The sequence below is a fragment of the Chiloscyllium plagiosum genome, unplaced genomic scaffold (genome assembly GCF_037043375.1).
Source record: "Chiloscyllium plagiosum isolate Xiang-an unplaced genomic scaffold, Cpla_swu_hap1 HiC_scaffold_21, whole genome shotgun sequence".
NCBI lineage: Eukaryota > Metazoa > Chordata > Chondrichthyes > Orectolobiformes > Hemiscylliidae > Chiloscyllium > Chiloscyllium plagiosum.
Genome location: NW_028270159.1, coordinates 90,947,093 through 90,973,354, shown reverse-complemented (window position 1 = coordinate 90,973,354; position 26,262 = coordinate 90,947,093). Strand labels below are relative to the sequence as shown.

At 41.4% G+C, this 26,262-nt stretch overlaps 1 pseudogene across 1 annotated transcript in view; it reads left to right on the top strand.

The window, feature by feature from the left end:
• The first annotated feature begins 509 nt into the window (after positions 1-509).
• The window catches only part of LOC148146492 (Ig heavy chain C region-like), a 28,743-nt pseudogene continuing 2,990 nt past the window's right edge, over positions 510-26,262 (top strand). Inside the window, exons 1-5 of the transcript XR_015760768.1 lie at positions 510-516; positions 9,839-10,147; positions 11,341-11,409; positions 22,449-22,754; positions 25,507-25,812. The product of XR_015760768.1 is annotated as an Ig heavy chain C region-like (transcript). The remainder of the gene's footprint in view (positions 517-9,838; positions 10,148-11,340; positions 11,410-22,448; positions 22,755-25,506; positions 25,813-26,262) is intronic.

Here is a 26,262-nt window from a genome sequence, read left to right as displayed (position 1 = left end):
TGTAACATGCTTCAAACCTTTGGTAGGTCTGCCACTATCCCAGCATTTTCATTTCATACTCTTTTATTCATTGAAGCTACCATGGTAGGGACTGTTTCTGGAACTTTACTCCAAACCTTTTGATTGCTTATTACATACTCATAATGCCTCCTCAACCACTTTATCAAACTGTCATGTTAGCTTCAACGATGTTTTTTATTGACTCATGGAACATGGTGGTTGCTTTTAGTTGTCCGTAGATGTCCTTCAGCAGATGGCAGTAAGCTGCCTTTCTGAAATAACATGTTTCAAAATGGCCTGAGGAAGGGAATTCCAGATTTTGACCCAATTACAGTAAAGGATCGGTGAATATTTCCATGTCAGGATGCCGAGTGTTTTAGAGAGGAGCTTACAGTGGTGCTGTTCCCTTGTATCTGCTGCTCCTGTCCTTCGAGATGCAAGTGGTAGTGGAAAGGTACTGTCTAAGGAAGTGGCTAAGTTACTGCAGTGTAGGATTTTAGATCGTGCATATGGCAGGTACTAAGAATCAGATTTGGAGGCAATGGACGCTTGTGAATGTGCTACTGATCAAGTGGGATGCTTTGTCCTGGACAATGCCAAGCTTCTTGAGTGCAGTTGAAGCTGCTCCTATCCAGTCAAGGGGCGAGCTGTGCTATTAGCCTCCTGACCTCTGTCTCTTAGACAGTCAATTGGCTTTGCGAGTCAGGAGGGTGAGTTACTCGCTGCCCTATTCCTAGCCTCTGGCCTGCTTGTACAATCATTCTATTTATGTGGAGTGTCCAGCTCAATTTCTAATGAACAATAAACCCCATGGTGTTGATGGTGAGGGATTCAGTGATGGTAACACTATTGAATGTCCAGGGGTTTTGGTTAGATTGTCTCTTATTGTCAATGGTCATTGTCTTGCAGTTTTGTGGTGTGAATGCTATGTGTCACTTGTCAGCTCAAGTCTGGATATTGTCCAGATTTTGTTGCGTTTGAATGTGGACTGAGGAGTCGCAAAAATTGCTAGATTAATGCAGATTTCACTTCTGACCTTCTGATGCAGTGAAGGCCATTGCTGAAGCAGCTGAACATTTTTAGGCCAAGAACACTTTCTTTCGGAACTCCAGTTGGAGATTTGCTTTGGCTGAGACGACTGACCTCTAACAAGCAAAGCCATCTTCGAATGTGTGAGTTATGACTGCAGGCAGCAGGGAGTTTGTCGCCTAATGCCCATTGAAACCAGTTTTGCTACGACTCCATAATATCAGACTCTGTCGAATGTGACCTTAATGTCAAGGGCTGTCACTCTCCCCTCATTTCTGGAATTCAGTTCTTTGTCCATGTTTAAATCAAGTCTGTAATCAGACATGAGCTGAGGAGGCCTTGCGTAACCCACATTTACGCAGGTTATTGCTGAGCTAGTGCTGCTTGATAGCACCTCCCTACATCTAACTCATGATTGAGCATGGACTGATGGGGCAGTAATTCGCCAGGGTGGTTTGACCTATTTTCTGTGCACAGGACGTGCCTGGCCTATTTTCCACATTGTCCATGTCAGTGTTTTAGCTGTACCGGGATTGCTTGGCTAGCACAAGTCATCAGTATTATTGCCAGAATTTTGTCAGGCTCCATAGCATTTGCAGTAACCCCTGACCCCCCTACCCCTGCCCAACAGAGCCTTGATTTCACATGGAGACAAGCGAATTCCCTGCTGACGGGTATCTGTGATATTGGTGATCTATGGAATATGCCAAGATGGATCAGTCAATTGGCACTTCTGGCTGAAGATTGCTGTGAATGCTTCAGCCTTAACTTTTGCGCTGATGTGTTGTGCTCTCCAAAAGCAGAGCAAGGGAATATCTGTGGAGCTTATTCCTTCAATGAGTTGTTTAATTATCAACTTTCATTCACGACTTGATGTGGCAGCACTGTGGGCTCAGACCCCTGTTTCCTGAATTAATGGTCTAGCCACAATATCTCCAGACTATAACTCCAACCCCCACACCATGATGTGGATATTCACAACAGAAGATCGCTTATCCTTTGTATTGTGTAGATTCCAACAATGCATCGTATATTCGCTTAAATTGTTAGTCTCGAAAATGCTTTACTTCAAAGACTTTAGAATATAATGTTCTGTTTTCAATTCTTCTCTCCGACAGGCAATGTCGTCGATGTCACATTGGCTTTCCTCCTCACTAATTGCAAAACCAAACATTTTTCACCTCACCGTTGAACTTACTGATCAAAATTGCTACATTCTTGACTAGACCATTCATATACGCTGCAAACATTAAAGGATCCAGCACCAAGTCATATAGTAAGCCACTGGACACAAGATGTCTTCACAATGACTACCTTCGACCATTACCTTCTGCCAATAAATAAACATTCGATGCATTTGCCAAACTGCACCCGATACCATGAACCCTTACCATATTAAAGATGCAAGATCTGGTCAAAAACCTGATTGAAGTCTAGAAGCATTACACCCACTTTTTACACCCGATGTCACATCTCATTGCCTCTCCGGAAAACAGAATCACCACTTCCGATATGATATCATTTCCACCAAATCCATGCTGAATTTTATTGCTTAAACCTTACAATTCCAAATTTTAATGAATGCTGTCTCTTAGATTTACTTATTAACTTCCCTCAAGCTTTCTATTTTTAAAGATAGGTTTATGAGTGAAACTACACATTGTCATTTAGCTCCTTTCACCCGATGATAACTCTTCTTATCTCTCTGACAGATAATTTACTCTAGCTGAAATAATCTTGTGTCTCTTCTGTTTCATTCTGGGAAATGGGAATGGAATTGAATACAATGTTGAGACCAACAACAACCTGTTTGTTCTTAACACTGTCAGTGTGTGTTCACCCTTAGAGGCAGGAAGACTGTTTGTGCTGATAATACGGAAAGTAGCGCCTGAAATATCATTCTCAGTTGGCACACAACTTCCTGTTTTATGTGCCAGCAGCAAGCCACACATCTCACTTCTGATCAGAAAATAAACCCAGGGGATGCAATCTGGCCGAAACATCTGCCAATGTGGCCTATATTAGGACACAGAGTATGAAGTGATTACATTGAAGTGACATTTGCAAATTGACCTTTCGATCTCTGTTTCACGGTGTGATTCCAGGACATCATTGGACGAGTCTCTCGACCATCTAACAAGCTCATTCGATTCACTAAGGTCTGGGACATATCGACATGCACCTTGTCATGTCTTTGATCTTGTACTACTTGTTACACTTTCTTCAGATTTAATGTTCCCAGTTTTTGATTCTGTCTTCTGTATCCATCACCTTCCCAGCCGAATACATTCTGTTTGATCTGTTTCCTAAATTTTGATCAACTAAACAAATAATACAATTTTGTCCAGACAGGTCTGTTGGTGTGTCAGATTAACAGAATCAATATATGGAGAGATCACCTTGGCTGTATCTAACTCTGACCGACATTGAAGTCAAATAAAGCACAGCACTGTATGGTTTCAAACTTTGCAAATCCTCTCTCTTTGAAAGAGCTTGTTCTAATTGTTAATTATTTTCTTGATTATTTCACAAACTATGACTAAAAATCTCTATTTTTAACAAAGTTTCAAATATTATTAAAACTTACAGCCCTGTCATTTCCTACAGTGAGCTTTGTGATGTTTAAATGTTCTGGTCAACATTTGCTTCAAGCAGAAGACTTAAACATTGGTTTCTCCGAGTTCCCAGCCATTGCACTTGCAGTTCCATAATAACTGCAAGCTATTGATAAGCCCCAGAGAGAACAGAATATCAGGCCCTGTACACATCCAAACGCCATGATGTAGGCCTCGAAGCCCTCCGTTTCTTCCTGTCACGCCAACCCAAGCAGTACATGCTTAACCTGAACTACATTTCCTTTCAATCCTCCCACTTCCTCCAAACCAAAGGGGTAGCCATGTATGGACCCAGCTATGCCTGCCTCTTCGTCAGATATGTGAAACAGTCAATCTTCCACAGCTACACTGGTACCATTGCCCACTTTTACCACCGCTACATTGATGACTGTATCAACGCCACCTCATGCTACCATGAGGAGGTTGAACAGTTCATCAACTTTACTAAAACCTTCTACCCTGACCTAAACTTCACAGGGACCATCTTGGACATCTCCCTCCCTTTCCTAGACCTCTCCACCTCTATCTCCAGTGACCGACTAAACATTTACTGCAAGCCCACTGACTCCCACAGCTACCTGGGCTACACTGCTCCCACCTGACCTCCTGTAAAATGCCATCCCTTATTGTCAATTCCTCTGCCTCCACCGCACCTGCTCCCAGGAGGACCAGTTCCACCATAAAACATCCCAGATAACCTCCTTTTTCAAAGACTGCAATTTCCCCTCCCATGTGGTCGACAATGCCCTTGAACCCCATCCCTCTAATCGCAACAGGGAGCCCTCCTGGTCCCCATCTTCCACCGCACCAACCTTGCATACATCATACCATCCTCCGCTGCTTTTACCACCTGTAAACAGACCCCATCTTTCGGGGTATATTTCCCTCCCTACCCCTACCTGCATTCCGGAGACACCATTCCCTCTGCGACTCCCTCGTCAGGTCCATGCCCCTTCAGCAGCCCACACCTCCCCCCTCACCTCCGACAAGACCCCAAATGATCCTACCACATCCCAGAGAAATTTATCTATACTTCCACAAATGTCATCCACTGTGTCTGTTCCACCTGATGTGGTCTCCTCCACATCAGGGAGACAGGACACGAACTTGCGGATCATTTCAGAGAACATCTCTGGGACACCCGTGCCAACCAACCCCACGGTCCCGTGGCTGACCACTTTAACTCCCTCTCCCACTCCACCAAGAACAGGCCGGTCATATTCTGTTCATTTCCAATGAATAAAAACAAAATAACCGAGCCTGAATTTGGGATGATATTAAGAGGATTTATTTTGATCTAAGCATGAACAAATTATTTTGACATAACAGGTGGAGAGATTCACTTCCTGAAAAAGCAGCTCAAGTGATATAAGCTGGCACCAAACCGAGTTTGGTCAATACTGAGGCAAAAATACAGCATACAGTCTTGAGTGAAATAAATAAAGAAACTATCTTAACACTGGAACAAGATAGAGTATTAAATATGAACAAACACACAAGTATTTGAGGATATAATAGAAAAGTAAATTATATTATATTGAAATGCAAACAGAGATGTGAATTTGTGTCTCTACATTCTTCCTAGCTAAATTAATCATTTCAGAAATGCCTTTGTTAAATTTCATGAATCATTCGTTGGTCCATTCACGAACCTTGCTAGGTCCTTGTTAAATTCTGAACCATCAGGCGTTGGTTCACAGTGGTTGCGAGTTTCATTTGACAGCAAATTGTGAAGTTGTGCACTGTATGTCAATATCTTAGTTAATAATTTAAAGCAATCACAGCTCCAAACATTTACAAAATATCACTATGGATCTTCCTTGAATCCATAAAAAATTGTCCCTTTGATCAATGATTTCTAAAATTTACTCACATATCTGTTGTGAAGGACGTTTTCAAATAACTTGAAGTGCAAATGGTTCACATCAGTCGGAATACAGTAACATTTCATGTGTTACCCCACACAAAAAGAAATCAAGCAATATTCACGAGTTGGTCTCAGCAAGTCTATGATGGACTGTTTTATCAAACAATATCATTTCCAATGTTGTGAGCGCTCGTCTATCTTCTGTGCAATGGTCTGAATTTTGTGTCTGACTGCAGATGAAACTGGCTGATCTGGGTAAAAATACAGTTTGTGCCTTTCACGTTGTTAATGTATATTGCTGACTTCAGTTAAATAACGTGATGTTGTCCCAGGCATGGTCTGGCACCATTAATTAGACCATTAATTTCCACATCACGAGCCAGACTATCAGGTGGAGTGTATTGATCTCATTGAAACGAATGCTTGGAATATTTCCAGTATGAATCATGTGAATTAGAGTCTCTGAACGAGACAAAGTAGGAAAGATGAATTTAGAGTAGTTTTTACGACAGAGAGAGATCACTTCGCCCATGGCACCTGTATCACGTGAAGACAGAGCCTTCCAGCGAACACCCACTTTATAGCATGTTGTCCATAACCCTGCAGGTGATAGCACTGTAAACATTCGGGAATATTTTGTAGGGTCTAATCCATTACCAACATAGATATGATCTCCAATGTTGTAAATCCTGGCTTATGGGGAAAAAGTAGGGGCAGAACTGTATCAATATTCAAACAGTTGGTACAGCCCTGAGGAGCTAATAGGCCCATTTCTAAACATTGTTTCTCAGGACATTTTGACTATTCTTGACTTAATATCATTGAAAACTGACATGAAAAAAATGCAGACATGTTCCCCAGAAATGCTGATAGCAACATACCTTTATTCAGCCAAGATCAGCAACATGAATTAAGAAAGTTTAAAAAAAAAACTTTCTTTTAACTGATTATTGACAACACGGATTTCACAAAGTGGAAAGTACAGAGGGGAAGGATGGAGGGTTGGGTGTGGGCGATGTTCACTATTCCCTGATGTCTGGTTGCATTTGTGAACAACAGGTGAACCTGCGAACCAGATTCAGGATGGTACTGCAGGTATTTCAGCAGATATTATGTAAACGGAATTCTCCCATAAATCAGCAATGACACGAACATTTATTTTTTATGGTGCTTGAAGCCAAAGAAAATTGAAAAATATGGTGGGACAAGTTCCTTTCATTTCTTTGAACTAGTATCAAGGGACACTGCCTGTGGACCTGGGGTGGCAGGAGGATCTTAAACAGCAGAATGTGAGGGAACAGTCACCGTTGGAAATCCAGATAGACTGGAACTTTTCTCACTGGAGGGTGAGAGTTCGGGGGGTGACCTCATATAAGTTTATAAAGCCATGAGTGGAAAGGTGAATGGCTCTAATTGACATGAATCATACTGGAAATGTATGAAGCTTTCGTTTCAAAAATATCACATATCAATAAACTCCACCTGACCCTCTGGCAAGTGATGTGGAAAGTAATGGTGCCAGACGATGCCTGGGACAACATCACTTTATTCAACTAAAGTCAGCAATATACATTAACAATGTGAAAGGCAGAAACTGTATTTTTACCCAGATCAGCCAGTTTCATCTGCAGTCAGACTCAACTTAAAATTCAGACCATTGCACAGAAGATAGACGAGCGCTCACAACATTGGAAATGATTTTGTTTGATAAAAGAATCCATCGTAGACTTCCTCAGAGCAAATCATGTTAACAAACTTGTTTTATTTTGTGTGTGGGGTAGCGCACGAAATGTTAATTTAATCCGATTGATGTGAACCATTTGCACTTAAGAAGTTGTTTGAAAACGTCTATTCCAGTAGATACGTGAGTAAATTTTATAAATCATTGATCAAAGGGGACAATCTTTTTTGGACTGGAGGAAGATCCATAGTGATATTTTGTAAATGTTTGGAGCTGGGATTGATTTCAATTTTTGACTAAGAGATTGGCGTATTTTCGCTATGGTGGGGGATTTCAACAATAGGGAACATGTTTTTACAATGAGAGGAGAAAAACTTTAAAAAAGATATCAGAGACAACTTTTTACACAGCGAATGGTTTTTGTGTGAGATGATCTGGTGGTGGATACTTACAACCTTTGGAAGACATTTGGATAAGTAAATGAATATCAAATGTTTGGATGGATATGGGCCAAGTACACACAGGTGGGCTTAGTTTAGTTTGGGATTATGACTGCCATGGACTGGTTGGACCGAGGGGTCTGTAACCATGCTGTATCACTACATGACTCTATGACTATTTATCAATTTTTCTCAATATTAAACAGTGCTGTAGTGATCATTGAATGAACTGTTGATGTTAAGGTTGCGTCTGAGACTCTGCGAACATTTCCTTCAATGAGAGGAGTGACGAGTTCTCCAAGTTACACAACTGAAAATAAACTTTTCTCCAGTATTGTTGATGAGTCGATTTGTTTCTGCGGAGGTGGGTGGTTATGGTTTGCAATTGGCTTTCCACCAACTGGTCAACAGTGAGACAAAATATCCCTGATCCACTGCAGAAACTCCATCTGCTTCCAGTAAATGAAACTGGGAACTCAAGGACCTTTTCTGCAGTCAGCTTAATTGCTGCCAACAATTGTATCTGGCCGATTACAGGGAAAATGAATCAACTAAAGTAAAATCCTACGAAACAAACTATATTTTCCCATTAACTCACAATAGACACATTTCACTTGGCATTTCTTCTTTAAAAATGAAAGTTACTATATACAGCATTCACTGTATGACTATCAGAAAACAGGACATTGAATGCAGTGACGTTCTGGTTAGTTCAGCCTGTTTATTGAGTATCTTTAAAGCTCCTGAATATGAAGTTAATGGATCCAAAATCCCACATTGAAGTAACATTTGTTATCATCTCAAAGTAAATTAACAAAATTGAATTGGTTCAAACTCACATCACTTGTTACACCATTCTCTGATTCATGTATCTCATTAAAACTGAGTGGGCCCTTTATACATGGTTAATACTTGTGTAGTGTAACCGTGAATATTTGCTGATTTTTATGAGTTAACTGCCCTGTCAGAGCTATCAGTGAGCAGAGAAATGTACTGTTTATAACCTACATTCGTGGTAATTATTACTGTAATACTCTCTAATTTAACCAAACATTCCTGATGTACCCAGACAGTTACCTGCAATGGTTTAGACGTTGAGGGTTTTTAAAAAAAAAAGTTATGGACTGTCTTGTTCTAGTTCATTTGATGCTCTTTCAAAAGTTTACCTAGGTGTTATGTATCACTGCGGACTCACATTTTGTTTCGAAAGCACACAGCTTTCCTTTACTGTGCATTTTAGTGTCGGAACAATTTGAAAAAAAAAAATGCAGGGAGAGACATTCTGCAATGTAAGGAGGTGCTTCTAATCTCTGGGTCCAAACTGCTTAGTGACATCCACTCACATTCTGAACATAATCACTTTAGACATGCTCCATATTAGGTTGCCTAAACTGAATTTAGTAACGCAGACTAGAAATGTTATGTTATTTTGTAATGTGAGAGAGACTTTGAATGACAGCAAAAATAAAGTCATTCATTTTGTTGGCTAATAATATTATTGAAGTTCTTTTTAGCTTTATCTGCTTGTGGTGGAATGTAGGATTAAAGGGAGTTAACTCATAATTGAATATTCTAAATATAATCACTTTGGACACGCTCTGTATTCAGTTGCCTAAATTGAATTTTGAAATGTTTCATATGAATTACATGTTACATTATGAAATAAAGGGAGCTAACTTCCAGTTGAATTTTTTTTAAATAAAATACATGCAACTATCATGTGAAACAGACCTGACGCTACTCAAATTTACTTCCAAGGAAGCTATTCAGCAAAAGAAATATCCCAAGATGTGTATGTGTCCGTGTTTAAGCAAAACCTCATGTAAATACATGATCCCATGTGTTCGGGCTATGCAAGCTGATACCAGGATCCAGTCTCAGCCTCCAGCAGGAAACCAACATGCAGAAGCTGTAAGCCTGCCCCTTCCGATGGCCATATAAACCTTTGGCACTGGACCGTAATTCAACACTCCTGGGTCGGCTCTGTTTCGAAAGATCTTAGCAGAACCGTTTCCCACAATTTATCAGAATGATTGTATCGACAATTTTTCTCAGTTTGTTGCTGACATTTTTATCATGTGAGTGTTTTTTGTTCAAGTCTCTCTTTGTTACTGTCTCAATGTTAGTCTACCGCTGGAATGTAAAAGACTCAGCCATCATGTCATCAGCATTAATGCTCATGGTTTATTTGTTTTCTTTTTTAAAGGTGTCCAGTCGGAGATTGTTTTGACCCAGCCAGAGGCAGAGACTGACCGTCCCGCAGGCAGCCTGAAACTGACCTGTAAAACCAGCGGGTTCGATCTTAGCAGCAGCTACATGCACTGGGTCCGCCAGGTTCCCGGACAGGGTCTGGAGTGGCTGCTGTACTACTATAGTTCATCCAACAGTAACTATGCATCAGCGATTAAGGGTCGATTTACTGCGTCCAAAGACAATTCAAACAACATTTTCGCGTTGGACATGGAGAACCTGAAGATCGAAGACACCGCCATCTATTACTGTCCAAGAGACCACAGCGAGAGGAACCAGGGCTGGACTCATTCAAAAACAGCTCGAGGGAACATTTTGTCAATTCCATCATAAACTGTCGGTCAGTACGAGTTTTAAATGCAATTATACCAACTGCGATCTGAAGCAGACCTCAGGCTGCCTCTTACAAAACTATAAAAGAGGAAATGTCCCATTTAAACTAGCAAACTGGTGACACAATGGGACAATGTTTTGGGCATGTCATATGTACTGCTAACACTTCCATCAATTAAATGCTCTGACAAAATGTTAGTTTTAGTATATCTGACACTCAGGAAATCACTGCTAATTGTTATGTCGACTATGGCATTAATTCTAAACATGATCAGAACTAAATGGCTCTTTCAAATGAAAATTGAGACCTTGAGTAAACAACAGAGAATGAGTGTACTGGTCTACATCATTGTGATACTACAGTGGGTCACAGTGTTGTGCACAGCGACATCCTCATACAAAAACCACTGACAAGTATTTATCTCAAATTGGTGATTCCTACCATGGCAGGAGCGAGAAATAATGTGAGATGCAATTTAAACGCAATCCAGTAGTGCTAGTTTGTACGAATGTATAATTTTTTTCTACCTTCTTCGTGTTGATTGTCAAGTTAAACGCAGACCAAACCTGGAAAAGTATTCCAAGCTTTTAAAATACAATGAATCGTAAAAGCTGGAATCATGCAGTGAATCATTTTTAGAGGAGTCTGAATCACTGCTTTCTAGGAAGTGATGAAATTCCCTGCATTTTACAGTTTACAGTCTGTCATAGTATTTGACACAATGTGTCTCACAGTGCTATAACTGGGGTGACACTGCAATTATGATCAATACAAAAACCTATTCAGCCTCCATTGTTTGAAACTATTCAGTGATTACTTCTACAAACCGTCTTAACTCGCAGTGCCGTATTAGTTCTGTGCGGTTTAATGCCAGTATCACTATTTAATTTGTAAAAGTGTTGGGTAATTATCGATATACCAGTTGGGGATTTTGAGAATCAGCTCATGTGTTACTCTGTGAAGTACAAAACAGTATTAAAATGTATCAAGAATGATCAGAGTTCAATAGTGCAATTATGTGATGAAGATTTATCGTGACTTTATTTTGCCTGTGGTTCTGAAAATTTAAAATGATGGCAGATTTTTGATTTGTTTTATACAGAGCTAGTTATTGTGTGACCCAGTCCAGAGAATGTAACACTGTGACTATCTTGATTACTGGGGCCAAGGGACCATGGTGACAGTGACTTCAGGTAAGGCCCTTGAACTTTCTTAGTGACTTTTTAGAAACTTTCTATTCATGTGACTAATTTTTGAATTAAATGAAACTCAGATTCTGTGCTGAATTTGGTTTGGTTCGGATTGTTTTTTGTTCAGACTGATTATAGACTTCAGTTAAGACTCAGCAAATAGTTACAATGGGGATGATGGAGTCAGTTGGTCGGTGTATCTCTTTTTTTGATCAGATGGGCATTCTGTGTGGCTGGGTTACTTGAAACGCCTAATGTCTCTTAATCAGTCAGCTATAAATAATGTTTAATGTCAGTGAAACCCTGACTATGAGTTTTATTATCAATAACAAACGCTAAGAATCCAAAGATGTTCGAGATATTACCAAACAAGATTAAAATATGCTAAAATATCATGATTCATTTCTTGAATATATGTTCTTACCATGATTCTATTTTCACATTTATTTTGACAATTTTGTTGATGACAAGCAGGTTAGAAACTGTCATAAAATTTTCTTGCCGTGCTGTATTGCAATCTGTTGATTAGATTCTGAGTTTGTTTTACTTGATTCTGTTGAATTGATTTGATTGGATTTTGGCTTTGCTTTAGTTGATTCGGTTGAACTGTGTTGATTATATTCTGACTTTGTTTTTACTTGGTTTTGTTGAATTGTGTTGATTGGTTTTTGAAATTGTTTTATTTGATTCTGTTGAATTGAATTGTTTGGATTCTGATTATGTTTCATTCAAATCTGTTGTTTTGAGTTGATTGGATTCTGGGTTTTTTTCCTTGATTCTGTTGAATTGAGTTGATTGAATTATTCAGTTTGTGAAATTGCTCTGCATTTTCATGCTTTCTGTAACTGGTGTTTTCTTTCTCGTGAGGAGATTGTCTCTCTGGATACCTTTTCATTACCAATATTTGTGAAGTTCTTTTGTTTTTCATGAATCATTTCTGCATGTGTTAAACTTATATGACACATCTTTCTCTGCTTGATTGAAAACATTACATCCATTTGTAACGGTCTGAAAAACAACTTAAGGCAGAAACCCGGAAGTGTGAGAAATGAAACAAAAACGAGTTTTAATGCATTGACTTTAAAAAAAAACTCAGTTCTAATTGTAAGCTAACTGAATTTTGTTTTGAGTAGCCTCATTCAAAATAAAATTTGGGACTAAAATCTGAAACTACAGAATTGATCAGATTATGTAATTGATACTAATTTAAAATTATAATATGGTAATATTTGTCCATTCAGTAATTTTGTTTTGTAATGAATTGATTAATCAATATATGCCTTCAACCGCTCTACTGTTCGCTGCACAGGATTGTCACGATCAAGAAGGGTGTGCAGATTGGAAATAAGTTGAACTGTTGCCAGAAACGTTACAGCTTTAAGTGTTAAGTTCCCTCACAAACAAGTTTGCTGTTATGACTTGTTATTTCTATTCAATTTAATCATTAGTTTGCTTGATTCTGAGCAGTTTTGTTAGACTTCAATTTGTTTTTTTTTTGTGTGAGGTTACATCATGTTCTTGGTTCTGTTGAAACTGTTTGCAGAGCTAGTTCTGCTGCAAACACACCGTGTTGTGATCTGGTGATCGTTGATCTGTTGAGGAGGGACTGTGCTTGGGTAACATTAAATGTGTAATATTTGGGAAACCGTTTCTGGTTTCTACATTGTTTTTGCAATGTTAACACGTTTGGTGACAGTGAACCGCTCCAGGTTCCTCATTCAATGCAATCAGCATGCGAGTTGAAATTTCATAAACCCTATTATTAAGTGAAAGGCAAATCGCAAAGGTTTTAGAAATGAAGGGAAAACAGATACCTTCAGGCGCAATTTTTACTTAAAATAAATAATTAAGGATTAATCTAATCCATGCTTTACAATCCAAATTCAGAACTCAACTATCTAGTTCAATCACAAGGTCTGTCTTTAAACAGTTTACAAGTCATAGAGAAATATAAATAGAATTTCAAAAGTCTAATGTTCGATTAGTTCTTGCTCTTGAGCAACAATGCCATGACTGTGTTATAATTGATCAAGAAACACCTTTCAATTCTGCTGTACACTACATACATATTTTTCTGGCTGGAAAAGATCATTGGCAAAGACCATTTGGAAATTCTGCTCAATTCTATGAAGAACAGATCAGTTTCACTGCTTTGATCAGTTTCACATGTAACTTGAGTTAATTCATTGTTATGTCCCTGATTAAACTGGATTTGCAGGATAAAAATAAAACATTAACTGAATTATTTAATCTGCACAGTGCTTTAGGTGTTGCCAATTTGTGCATTTTAAATAAATAGTTACATTTTACAACAGAATATCAACTGAAGATTCATTCTTTAGGAAACAATTGCTATAGTGAATTATGTGACCAAGGCCAAATTTCGAATTACTTAAAATAATCCACCCATGAACTCGCAGGGCAGCATGGTGGCTCAGTGGTTGGCACTGCTGCCTCACAACGCCAGGGTCCCAAATTCGATTCCACCCTCGGGTAACTGCCTGTGTGGAGTTTGCACATTCTCCCTGTGTCTGCGAGGGTTTCCTTCGTGCGCTCTGGTTTCCTACCACAGTCCAAAAGTTGTGCAGGTCAGGTGATTGTGAAATTTAGCACAGCCATAGTGTTCAGTGATGTGAAGGTTAGGGTGCATTAGTCGGAGTAAATATAAATTAGGGGGAATGGGTCTGGGTGGACTACTTACTGTTCAGAGGGTCAGTGTGGAATTGTTGGGCCAAATGGCCTGCTTCCATATTGTAGGAACTCTATTCTTATAACCATGGGAGTACTTGCTGCAAATGCAGAGAATTCATTTTACATCGATGTGTTCAGACGTATGCAGAGTTCACAAATTTGCAGAGACATGAACTAGAGGATAACAGAGCACATTGTTTATTCAGACACTGAAAATAGAGTAATATTTATTTTAATTAATATACTTGACCGATTTATTGCAATGTAGCGATCGGAAGGAATCTGCTCACATTGTCACACTTAACTAATCATTTAGATTAGATTTCCTGCAGTATGTATCGGACCATTTGCCCCAACAAGTCCACACCGACCCTCTGAAGAGTAACCCAGCCAGACCCATTCCCCTACTCTATATTTACCCCTGACTAATGCACCTAACACTATGGACGATATAACATGAGCATGCACATCTTTGGATTGTGGGAGGAAATCCACACAGACACAGTGGACATTGTGTAAACTCCACATAGGCAGTCAACTGAGGCTGGAACCGAGCCTGGGTACCTGGATCTGTGAGGCAGCAGTGCCCACATTTATTTAGACAACCGCTAAAGCGGGCAACTCCAGACAGAAGCATGTTTTCAATTCATACCTTTTTAAACATTTTCGTTCATTAAAAGCAGTTAACAAGAAAATGACCTTGCCCTAATTCCTTCCAGAGAAATGCTTTCCACACTGGAATGCAGTATTGACTTTATGCAGTGCATGCAAAATCTCCACAGTTCAAGGAACGTTTTAAGAATATGTAAACATAATTTAGAGAATAATCCATTTCCTCCGGATCTGTGCTTTAATTGGCGATATTTCCCACCTCAATAATTTTGTTAAATACAATGACTTATTAAGTTTATTAACTCAGTGGTTATTTATGTTCATTGTGAACACATTCTTGTTCACATTAATCCTCTGGTTAGTTCCTCTGATGAATGTTCAATTACAGTGAATATATTTGACGTGAGGAGTTGAGCAATGTATCCTCTAGGATTAAGTCTGTTGTGCAGTTTGTTTCAGTGCTATGTCTGACTAACTTGTCAATGGTCCTGATCATTTGTAAATTGTCCAGTTTGGATACCTGAATCTCAGACAGTTCAATTTCATCTCGCGCTTCAAAACCACTTTTATCTGCCAGAAATACAATATTCGATTCGGTGCCACAGTATTGAGAGCCCTGACTACGTTGTTCCAATCAGAATGAACGTTTCAGGAACAAAAGGCAGATAGCAAGAATTTTGAAATTGGTTGTTGGAAACAAGAGATATTTGATTGAGTGAGGCAGAGGGAAATATGCTGCATATTTTCTTTGTGCCTCAGTTATGCAGGACATGTTCCGTGGCACAATGTAGAATCAGAATTTTTTGCATCTTATTATTTGAAAACCTATTATCAGCTTTTAATGTCACTGGCAACGGTCATATTACACTTCAAAACATTTTAATCTTTTCCAAACTAAGTAGACCGTCTGGTGCAGCAACATTCACAGGGGAAAGAGGAAGGGAGTTCGAGGTTGGAATCCAGTGAGTGAATTGATGGCAATGCAATTCCTAGATTTATTCCTCTGTAGTTCCCATAGAGTTTGAACAATTTGGAGCTGCTGTCAAAGTATTCTTGGATAAATGTTGAAATGTTACTTTCATTGTACAAATATTCTGGAACAGTCCGTGGTTGTTGGAAGGTGTTAATAACTAACATGGTTTATGTATTGTCAAAACCGGTGGGCTGTGTCCTCCGTGATACTGTCAAGCTCATTGTGTTCAGGTCTGTTGTGATTTGTAGTAGTGTCCCTGATTCTGTGCTAGGTGGCCTGTATTCATTTACAAACTTTTAGAGAGGTATGTAACACCATCTCTTATCAGGTTACTTCAGTGCAAGAAAGCAGATTGACATGTCTGGGTGTTTGTTGGAATTCCACTCACAGAGGCCAGTGAAATCTATTCAATCGCTGTCCTGACTTGTGTCTCTTAGATATTAAACAGACGTTTGGTGGTTAGCAGCTTTTTCCAGATCAATATTTGTTCACAAGCTTTTGGACATCGCTAGATGGGGTTAATGGAGTAAGTGCTCAAAGAAATCCCAGCTTTTGACTTGCTGTTCTCACAATATCATTTATAACTAATCCAGAATGAATCATTTTCGAAGCATATTTGATGAGATTATGCTTAGGCTGTTTTACTTTATATTAAACCGGTGCTGGAGTTGAATTTGATTGTTCAGTATGGTGGGAGTTCCGCTGAATCTAACACTTGCTGCAGATGGTGAAAGCTTTTCAGTTGGTCTTCAATTGCTATCTCAGACCATCCAGTACCTCTGCTAAGAATTATTTTTCCAACAGGAGTCAAGCCAACGTAATCACTGTTTATCTCAACAGGTGTGAGCTCTTGTGCCAAAAACATGAAAACAATTTGGTGAAGAGGGGGTCTCTGGATGCGAAAGATTAACCTTGCCTTCTCTCCCCAGGAGCTGCTAGACCTGCTGACTTTCTTCAGAAATTTCTCTCTTTATTTTGGTTTTCTAGCATTTAAAGATTGTTGTTTCATTGAAAAAAGTTCTGTTCGATGAAACACATTCTTCAGAGAAAAGATGCATTTGAACAAATTGCGAATGTTCAGAGATATTAAATATCAGAGAATCATTGAATTGGAGCGCCCTGATCTCGAGCTGTAGTTTCACAAGAAACTATTATGAAATAACAACACACTCCAGAGTGCAGTGGCTGCTGTAATTGGGTGGAAGTTATTTTGATCACTCAAATAGAGAATGTCAATGATCCCGTTCCAAATAATCAACAGAAGGTGTTTTCTAAAGCATGTGTGAAACAATTAATTTGTTGAAATATTTTAATAAAAAGTGTTCACCGCCAGTGCTAGCTTAATGAATGACACAATGATAGGAAGGTAGGAGCAAGAGAAGGGCACTCAGCCCCTAGAGCTGTTCCACCACTTACTTAGATCATGGAGCATTTGTGAGCTAAATCCACAGGTCTCCCTTTGGCTAAAACTCTTCAACACCTTTTATTAACAAGCAAAAACTATCCCAGATTTACTGATTCCACTGCCCGTAACAAAGGGAGACACCATTTCTGAAAGACATTCCTGTGAGTACTGTGACACAATGAGGCTGGAATTAATTGCTCATGAAAGTAAACTTTAAATCTCTGACAATTTCCAATTGAAACATCCCAATCATCATATTTCTTTAATTTAACACTGTACCTCCCTGGAATAAAGAAATATAATGTGTGATTGCCCTGCTAAAAATGAGGGAAGCTTCATTCCTATTATATAATTAAGAAATAGCTCTGTTCATTCAGTGAAAACACAGTCAAATCACACAAAAGGAAACCACGTCATCTTGTGTAGACACACAAGTGCCTCAAATAATTTTCAATTCTTCCAGTGGTTGTTTGAAGCCCTAGACAGGTGTGGAAGTGTCAGACTTTTTATATCGCCTTGAGAAACCAGTTATCATCAGTCTATTTGAATTGCTGAAGTTTGTGTGGTATTAGCACATTCACAGCGCTGTTAGGAAGTGAGTTCCATGGCTGTGATTGAGGAAGAGGAAACGGGCAGGGAAATAGTTGAGAGTCAAGTTAAAGTATAATTTGGAGGAGAGCTTTCAGGTGAAGCATTTACACGCATGTGCGCCCTTATCCTCAAGGATCACAGCTTTGGAACATGCTGCTGAAGGGACATGTCAGCATGCAAACTGGAAGCTGAAGAAGGCCCCTCGGCCCCTCTAGAATGCTATTCCATTCATGGGATCATCATTAATCTTGTTGCTCACCAGTCTTCCCAACACACCGATAACATTGAACCTGATTGTTTACTGTTCAGCAAAAGAATGGTGAACCTTTGGAATTCTCCACCACAGAAATTGATTGAGGACAAAACATTAAATGATTTCAATAAGGAGATAGATTCCTTCAATCCTTAAAAAAATGCTCCGGATATGTGGGAGAAAGGCAAACAGGGTACAATATTGGTTGAAAGCCATGAAAACATTGAATAGGACATGGTTTGTAAGTTTGCACGTAACACCAACATTGGTGGTATAATTGGCAGTGAAAGTTATCTAAACGTAAAGTGAGATCTTGATCAGCTGGGCCAATGGGCTGAGGAGTGGCAGATTGAGTGTAATTTAAATGAATATGACGTGTTGTTTTTTGAGAAGACAAATCAGGTCACAACTTACAGAATTAATGGTAGGGCACTGGATAGTGATGTTGAACACAGGGCCCTGAGGGTCCAGACTCATAGAGTCTTACAGGGTTAATGGTAGGGTACTGGATAGTGATGTTGAACACAGAGCCCTGAGGGTCCAGATTCATAGAGTCTTACAGAGTTCATGGTAAGGCACTGGGTAGTGATGTTGAACACTGAGGACCCTGAGGGTCCAGACTCATAGATTCTTGAAAGCGTTGTCTCAAGTAGATAGTGTGTTGAAGGCGTTTGGCACATGTACCTTCATTGGTCAGAGCACTGAGTGCAGGAGTTAGGGCTTCATGTTGTAACTGTCCAAAACATTGGAATGAACTGCCAGAGGAAGTGGTAAATGCAGAGATAGGTCCAACATTTAGAAGACATTTGAACAGCTCCAGGAACTGGATAGGTCGGGATGGATATGGGCCAAAGGCAGGCAAGTGGAATTAGTTTAATTTGGGAACTCTGGTCAGCATGGATGAGCTGGACCAAAGGAACTGTTTCTGTGCTGTATGACTTTATGACTCACTGACTTTATGGTGGAGTAGGCTCAAAGTTGGAAGGTGGTGAGCAAGTGAGGGGCTAGATTAGGCATGTGGGAGAGTTTGGGCTGGTCGGCTGTGAGGTGTTGGCTGGCTGCTGGGTAAGCTTGCATGCACTCTGTCTGGCAAGGTGGCATCAAGGTAAATGGTAATGGTCACAGGATACTTTGGTCGAATTGTGCTTGGTAGGTGAGGGGTAGTTTGAGCTGAAATGCAGGAGGCCTGTCTTTGCCAGGCTGGTTTATGGAGAGGTGAGCAGGATGCCAGGCTGGTTAGTGCAGAGGTGGGCATTGTGCCAGGCTGGTTAGTGTAGAGGTGGGCAGGATGCCAGGCTGCCAAGTGTAGAGGTGGGCAGTGTGCCAGGCTGGTTAGTGCAGAGGTGGGCAGTGTGCCAGGCTGATTAGTGCAGAGGTGGGCAGTGTGCCAGGCTGGTTAGTGCAGAGGTGGGCAGAGTGCCAGGCTGGTTAGTGTAGAGGTGGCAGAGTGCCAGGGTGGTTAGTGTAGAGGTGGGCAGTGTGCCAGGCTGGTTAGTGCAGAGGTGGGCAAAGTGCCAGGCTGGTTAGTGCAGAGGTGGGCAGAGTGCCGGGCTGGTTAGTGCAGAGGTGGGCAGTATGCCAGGCTGGTTAGTGCAGAGGTGGGCAGAGTGCCAGGCTGGTTAGTGTAGAGGTGGGCAGAGTGCCGGGCTGGTTAGTGCAGAGGTGGGCAGTGTGCTAGGCTGGTTAGTGTAGAGGTGGGCAGAGTGCCGGGCTGGTTAGTGCAGAGGTGGGCAGTGTGCCAGGCTGGTTAGTGTAGAGGTGGGCAGTGTGCCAGGCTGGTTAGTGCAGAGGTGGGCAGAGTGCCAGGCTGGTTAGTGTAGAGGTGGGTAGTGTGCCAGGCTGGTTAGTGTAGAGGTGGGCAGTGTGCCAGGCTGGTTAGTGTAGAGGTGGGCAGTGTGCCGGGCTGGTTAGTGCAGAGGTGGGCAGGATGCCAGGCTGGTTAGTGCAGAGGTGGGCAGAGTGCCAGGCTGGTTTATGGAGAGGTGAGCAGCATGCCAGGCTGGTTAGTGCAGAGATGGGCAGAGTGCCAGGATGTTTCGGGGGTGGAGGGTCACTGTAATGAAGTGACAGGGGGACGTGTTGTCAAAATGCAAAGCTCGGAGTCTGGCAAAATGGTGGGTGGTAAAGCACAGATGCGAAAGGAGCTGGGATGCAATGTGCACAGGTTGACTTGGATAAGGTGAGAGGTCAGTGATCAAGGGCTGAGGTCATGTCGTGGGTAGTGGGCTTTTGTCAGAGGTTGTGAAAATGATGGTGCTAGGTCCAGTCAGGGCCAGATTCACCATGGGCCAGGTGCAGGGCGGCAAGAGTGTAAATGAGTGAAAGGAATTGAGATCATATGTCCATCTGGAATATAGAACATTACAGTGCAGTACAGGCCCTTCAGCCCTCAATGTTTCGCTGACCTGTGGAACCAATCTGAAGCCTATCTATCCTACACGATTCCATTTTCATCCATATGTTTATCCAATGACCTTTTAAATGCCCTTAAAGTTGGCGAGTGTACTATTGTTGCAGGCAGTGCGTTCCATGGCCCTACTACTCTCTGAGTAAAGAAACAACCTCTGGCATCTGTCATCTATGTCCCCTCCTGCTAGCCATCACTATTCAAGGAAAAAGACTTTCACTGTCCACCCTCTGTTTATCTTTTATGTCTCAATTAAGTAACCTCTCAACCTTCTTCTCTCAAATAAAAACAGCCTCAAGACCCTCATCCTTTCCTCATTAAACCTTCCCAACATACCAAGCAACATCCTGGTAAACCTCCTCTGAACTCTTCCAAAGCTTCCACATTCTTTCTATAATGTGGTGACCAGAACAGTACACAATACTCCCAAGTGCAGCCACACCAGAGTTTTGTACAGCCGCAGCCGAACCTCGTGGTTCTGAAACTCATTCCCTCTATCGATGAAAGCCAACACAAAGTATGCCTTCTTAACAACTCTATCAAACTGGCTGGCAACTTTTAGGGATCTATGTACATGGACACCGAGATCTCTCTGCTCAGCTACACTACCAATATGGATTGCCTTGGATGTGTTTCGTGTGATAGGGGTTGTGTGTTCCAGGCATGAATGGGTGTATAGCAGGGTAGGGTTTGTCAATGTGAGTGGGAATTTAGGTACAGACAGAGTAAGTGCAGTGGTTAGTCTGAGACATGAGGTTTGGTGGTGAACTGTGTGTCAGTCTGATAGTTATTAAAGTTAAAGATTACTTGTTCATTTCTCAAATCATATTTACGTAAATACTCAGCTGTAACACTCCAAAGTCTCTGAACCTTAATGGTCCTCCATTTTTCAGAGGCCTCCAGAATTCAGATAATTGTAAATGAGATGTTTCAACTTCCAGCCAATTGGCATGAGTTCAGCCGTGACAGCCATCCTCCCCGTCCCAGTGCTCAGCTCCTGCCTGTGCTGCTGCTGCAGTGACCTTCCTCCCAGAGAGAACATTCTGCCTTGCATTGATAAGTGAGGAAGGCTCACTGGGCCTGATTTCCAAGTATGGGGATGGCAAACACGAGGGGACACAACTTTAAAGTGAGGGGAGATAGGTATAAGACAGATGTCAGAGGTAGTTTCTTTACTCATTGAGTAATAAGCGTATGGAATGCTTTGCCTGCAACAGCAGTGGATTCGCCAAGTTTAAGTACATTTAAGTCGTCATTGGACAAACATATGGACGTTCATTGGATAGTGTAGGTGGGATGGGCTTCAGATTAGTATGACAGGGCAGCGCAACATCGAGGGCCGAAGGGCCTGTACTGCGCTGTAATGTTCTATGTTCTATGATTTACTCTGACTTCTCTCCGGGGGTACTGCCAGCTGTTGGGTATTTCCAGCAGCACGGCACCTCGTGGGGCATCACGCTGGTTCCGTGGTTAGTGCTGCTGCCTCACAGTGCTAGGGACTCGGGTTCCATTCCAGCCTCGGGTGACTGTCTGTGTGGAGTTGGCACTTTCTCCCCATGTCTGTGTGCGTTTCCTCCCACACTCCAAAGATGTGCAAGTTGGGGGAATTGCAAATGTTGTATTCAGTGATTGGGAGTTTAGGTGCATTAGTCAGGGTTAACTGTAGCATAATAGGGTAGGGGAATGGGTCTGGATGCGTTACTTTTCAGAGGGTGGGTGTGGACTTGTTGGGCCAAATGGCCTGTTTGCACACACTGTAGAATTTCGATGAATCTGCATTTCCTTGGTTTGTATTTTGTGAAATGTCTCTGCTCTTCACAGCAATCCAGTGAAAGTGTCAGTTGGTGAGATCTTCAAACAGTTACTGGGGTGGGATCAGGATGTTCTTCTTCCGAAATTATATGGTAATGGTCAAGGTCGAGGGCATGTTTCTAAAGAGGGAACCAATGATCATGATCAGCAACTGGTAGGAAACAAAAATAAACCCCAGTTATGCTGTAGACTTCAGCGGGAGCATACTGGCAAACGTTTAGAGCTGAGGATACATTTGAGTAACTGATAAGGTTAAATTAACAGAAACTAACATGCTCAATTGGTCATTCTATTGCAGAGACACCATTTCCCCCCACGCGTTATGGCCTGGTCTCCTCCTGTCAGGAGCACAACACCGGTTCTGTGATCTTTGGTTGTTTGGCGATGGACTATTCCCCTGACGTCACCAAGGTAACCTGGAAGAAAGGTGGGGAGCTAATCACGACTGGATTGAAGACTTACCCATCAGTGAGAAACAAGAAGGGAACCTATACCCTGAGCAGCCAGTTAACCCTGCCCGGGTCAGCGGTAGATTGCCCCAGCAAAATCTCCTGTGAGGTTCAACACAGCGGCACACACAAGAGCAAAGTAATGCCATGTCCAGGTAATGTTGTGGGAACTGAGATAAACAGATCGTCTGTGATTAACATGAAGAAGGCATTATTTATAACCGTTTTCACAGAATCACCTTATACAGCACAGGAAAAAGGTCCTTTGATCCATCCAATTCACGCCTATCAATAACAGCCACCTAACTATTCCAGTCTCATGTGCCAGCACACGATCCATTGCCTTGTGTGACTTGCCCTTGCAAGGATACTTCATACTTATAATGAGGGGCTCAGTCTCTACATGACTTATAGGTGCTGAGCTCCAGGCTAACACCACCCTCTGTTTGATTTTGTTTTCCCCTGAGATCCACTTGGAACCTCCTGGCCTTACCTTTACCCTGTGCCCCTGAGGCATTGATTTCTCCATCAAGGGGAAATGTTTCATCCAGTTTACCCTGTCTATGCCTAAAATAATTCTAGATATCATGATAATCTTCTCCCTAATTCTCCTCTGCTCCAAGGAAAACCCCTGTCTATCTAAACTAGTTTCATAACTAAATCCCTCCAACCCAGGCAAGACCCTGGCAAATCTCATCAATACTGCCTTCAGTGCAATCACATTCCTTCCATAACATGCACACAACGCTTCAGTATGGCCTAACCAGTGTTTTGTTAAGTTCCAGTATCATCTCACCACTCTTCATTGTCAATGTCTAGGCTAATAAAAGCAAATATCCTCCCACTTTCTTAGCCCCTTTATCCAGACGACACAGTACTATAAGGGATCGGTGGGTACATGCACCAAAGATCCTCAGGCCTTTCCAGGGTTCCACCATTCAAAACGTCATACCTCACAGATTCTTCTGCCGAATTACATCACCTTACATTTATTCAGAATAATTTCCATTTGCAACTTTTCTCTTCACATACAACCAACCCTTTTATATCCTCCTGCAATCTAAAGCCATTATGCTCATGAATTACCAACATGACAGTTTTCATTAGTTTCCTTACCACTGAGACGAGCTTGACAGGTCTGTGTTTTCATTATTTATCCCTTCCTTCGTCCTGCATAACAGTGCAACGTTGGCTGATCTACACTCACTCGGCACAACTGCTGTGGCCAGACAGGAATTCTAAATTATTGTCAGCAACTCAACTATTTCATCCTTTGCATCGCTCAACCGCTTGGTATACTTTTCATCTGCCCTGGAAATATAACCACTTTTCATTCAGCAAGACAACACAGAACATCACGTCATGTGTCCTAATTTCTGAAAGTACATCACAACACCCCTCCATGATTTCTGTCCCCACATTGTCACTCTTACTAGTGAACACTGACACAACACATTCGTTTTGACCACAAACTAATCCTCCGGCTCCACTCCAATAATAACACTTAATGGGCATTACTGTTTCCCGAATAATTATTTTATTATGAATGAGTCTGTAACTTTTAAAAATACTTTCCTTTATTTTGACTGCTATTATTTTCTCATGGTCCCTTTTGCTCTTCTAATTCCTTTGTCTTTCAAACTCCCCCTTGCACGTTCTGTACTCCATATTAGTTTCTATTGTTTTGAGATTTCAGTATAGACCGAAAGCCTCCCTTGTTTCTCTTTATCTCCCCCTCCATGCCCTTTGGTGTCCAGAGCCCACTGCATTCTTGGTCCCACGCAGTGGCTTCCTGGGAAATGCCCTCCCTGCGATTTTCCTATCTCTTTCTTAAATGTGTCACACTGCTCTAACTCAGATTTACCAATAAGTGTCAGCTTCCAGTCCACTCTGGTCAAGTCATTACCTGATCTTACTAAAACTGTCCTTCCCCTTTTCAGAACTTTGGGCCAATTTCTATTCCTTTGCAGTACAATCTGAAATCGAACTGATTTACGATCACTGTCTGCAAAGTGCTCCACCATTGATGTTTTACCCACTGGGTCGACTTCACTCCCTAAAGTTAAGTTCCGGTTCACCCCTCTCTTGCAAGGTCTGGATTAAAATTCTCTGTATTAAACACATACTTTGTTCAAATATTCTCCTGGAGGCATTTTCAGAATTGTGCTCCCTCTAAACTTTTGACAAAATGAATATCCAAGCCTATGCTGAGGAAGTGAAAAACCTCATTTCTCATTCCCGTATTTAATTTACATGTCTCTGAAATTTGCCAATGTATTTGCACTTGGTATTTTGGACCAATAGTAAGGTCTATCCTGCTCTCCCAATAGTTATGTTTGCTGTGTTTTGGTTATGAAGTACTGTCCATTTGCCTTTGTTTGAGGAGGTATCCATGATTTCATTTCTCTTTACAGCCTAAAATACTCTTGTCAGAATTGCGACAGAAGCTTTATTCAGTACCGCACACCCCCACCCCCATCATTTTCCATCTTTCCCTGTCTCGCCTGAAGGCACTAAATGCTGGAATATTGAATAGCCACTCCTGCCCGGCTCTCAATATGTCTCCGTGATAGCAACGGCATCATTTCTTCATTTATGCCAGTAATTCGTCTGCCTTGTTCATCAGACTCTGTCATTAAAACGAATACCATCCAACGTTGCTATCTCCCTTCTGATGTTACCGGCCTATAGTTTCTGTGCCTCCTTGACTCCCTTGCTGTGTCCTCTAAGTTTAGCCTTTCACATTGTCCTGCTGATCTTTCTGTGTGGATCCCAGCTTCTCCAGCACTCTGCACAATTATGATTCTTGTGTCCATTAACCACAAGAAACCTTGATATATGAGAACTGATTGTATTTGTTATGAAATTCGTCGGATAATGTATGCGATGTATTTCCTAACTGTCCAGACATTCTCCCACCAACTCTTCTCCTAGCTGTGAGCTCCAGTGAAGAAATCGCAAGCAGCAAGTTTGCAACCGTCGTCTGTTCAATCATCGAGTTCCATCCGAAGTCAATCTCCGTGAGTTGGTTGAAAAATGGCCGACCCTTGGATTCTGGCTTCTTCACGTCTCCCGTGTGTGAGGCGAACGGGAACTTCTCGGTGACGAGTCGGCTGATGGTCCCTTCTGGTGAATTGTACAATAGTGCGGTCTATACCTGCCAGGTCACTCATGGAGAGAGCACTCAAAGTAAAAACATCACCGCACTCCAGGGTAAGAGACACAGACTGAGAGAGCTACAAATCACTCTGAACTCTGATGTGAATCAAACACACTAATTTATCAGGCGTAGTAAACAGCACGGTACAGCTTCTCGTTTCCCAACATGCCACGTATCTCATTTCAGTTTGAGTGTTACATTAGCATTGCTCATAATTCAACCTTTTGGCAAGTCAGAAAAGCATGTTTCCTCTCTGTTGAAGATAGATATATAGACAGTGAGCTTTGTTAAATAGTTTGTTGCCTGACCATGCTGGGAGAGGCATTCAGAGTGATTAGATTAGATTAGATTAGATTAGATTAGATTAGATTAGATTACAGTGTGGAAACAGGCCCTTCGACCCAACAAGTTCACACCAACCCGCCGAAGCGAAACCCACCCATACCCCTACATTTACCCCTTATCTAACACTACGGGCAATTTAGTATGGCCAATTCACATGA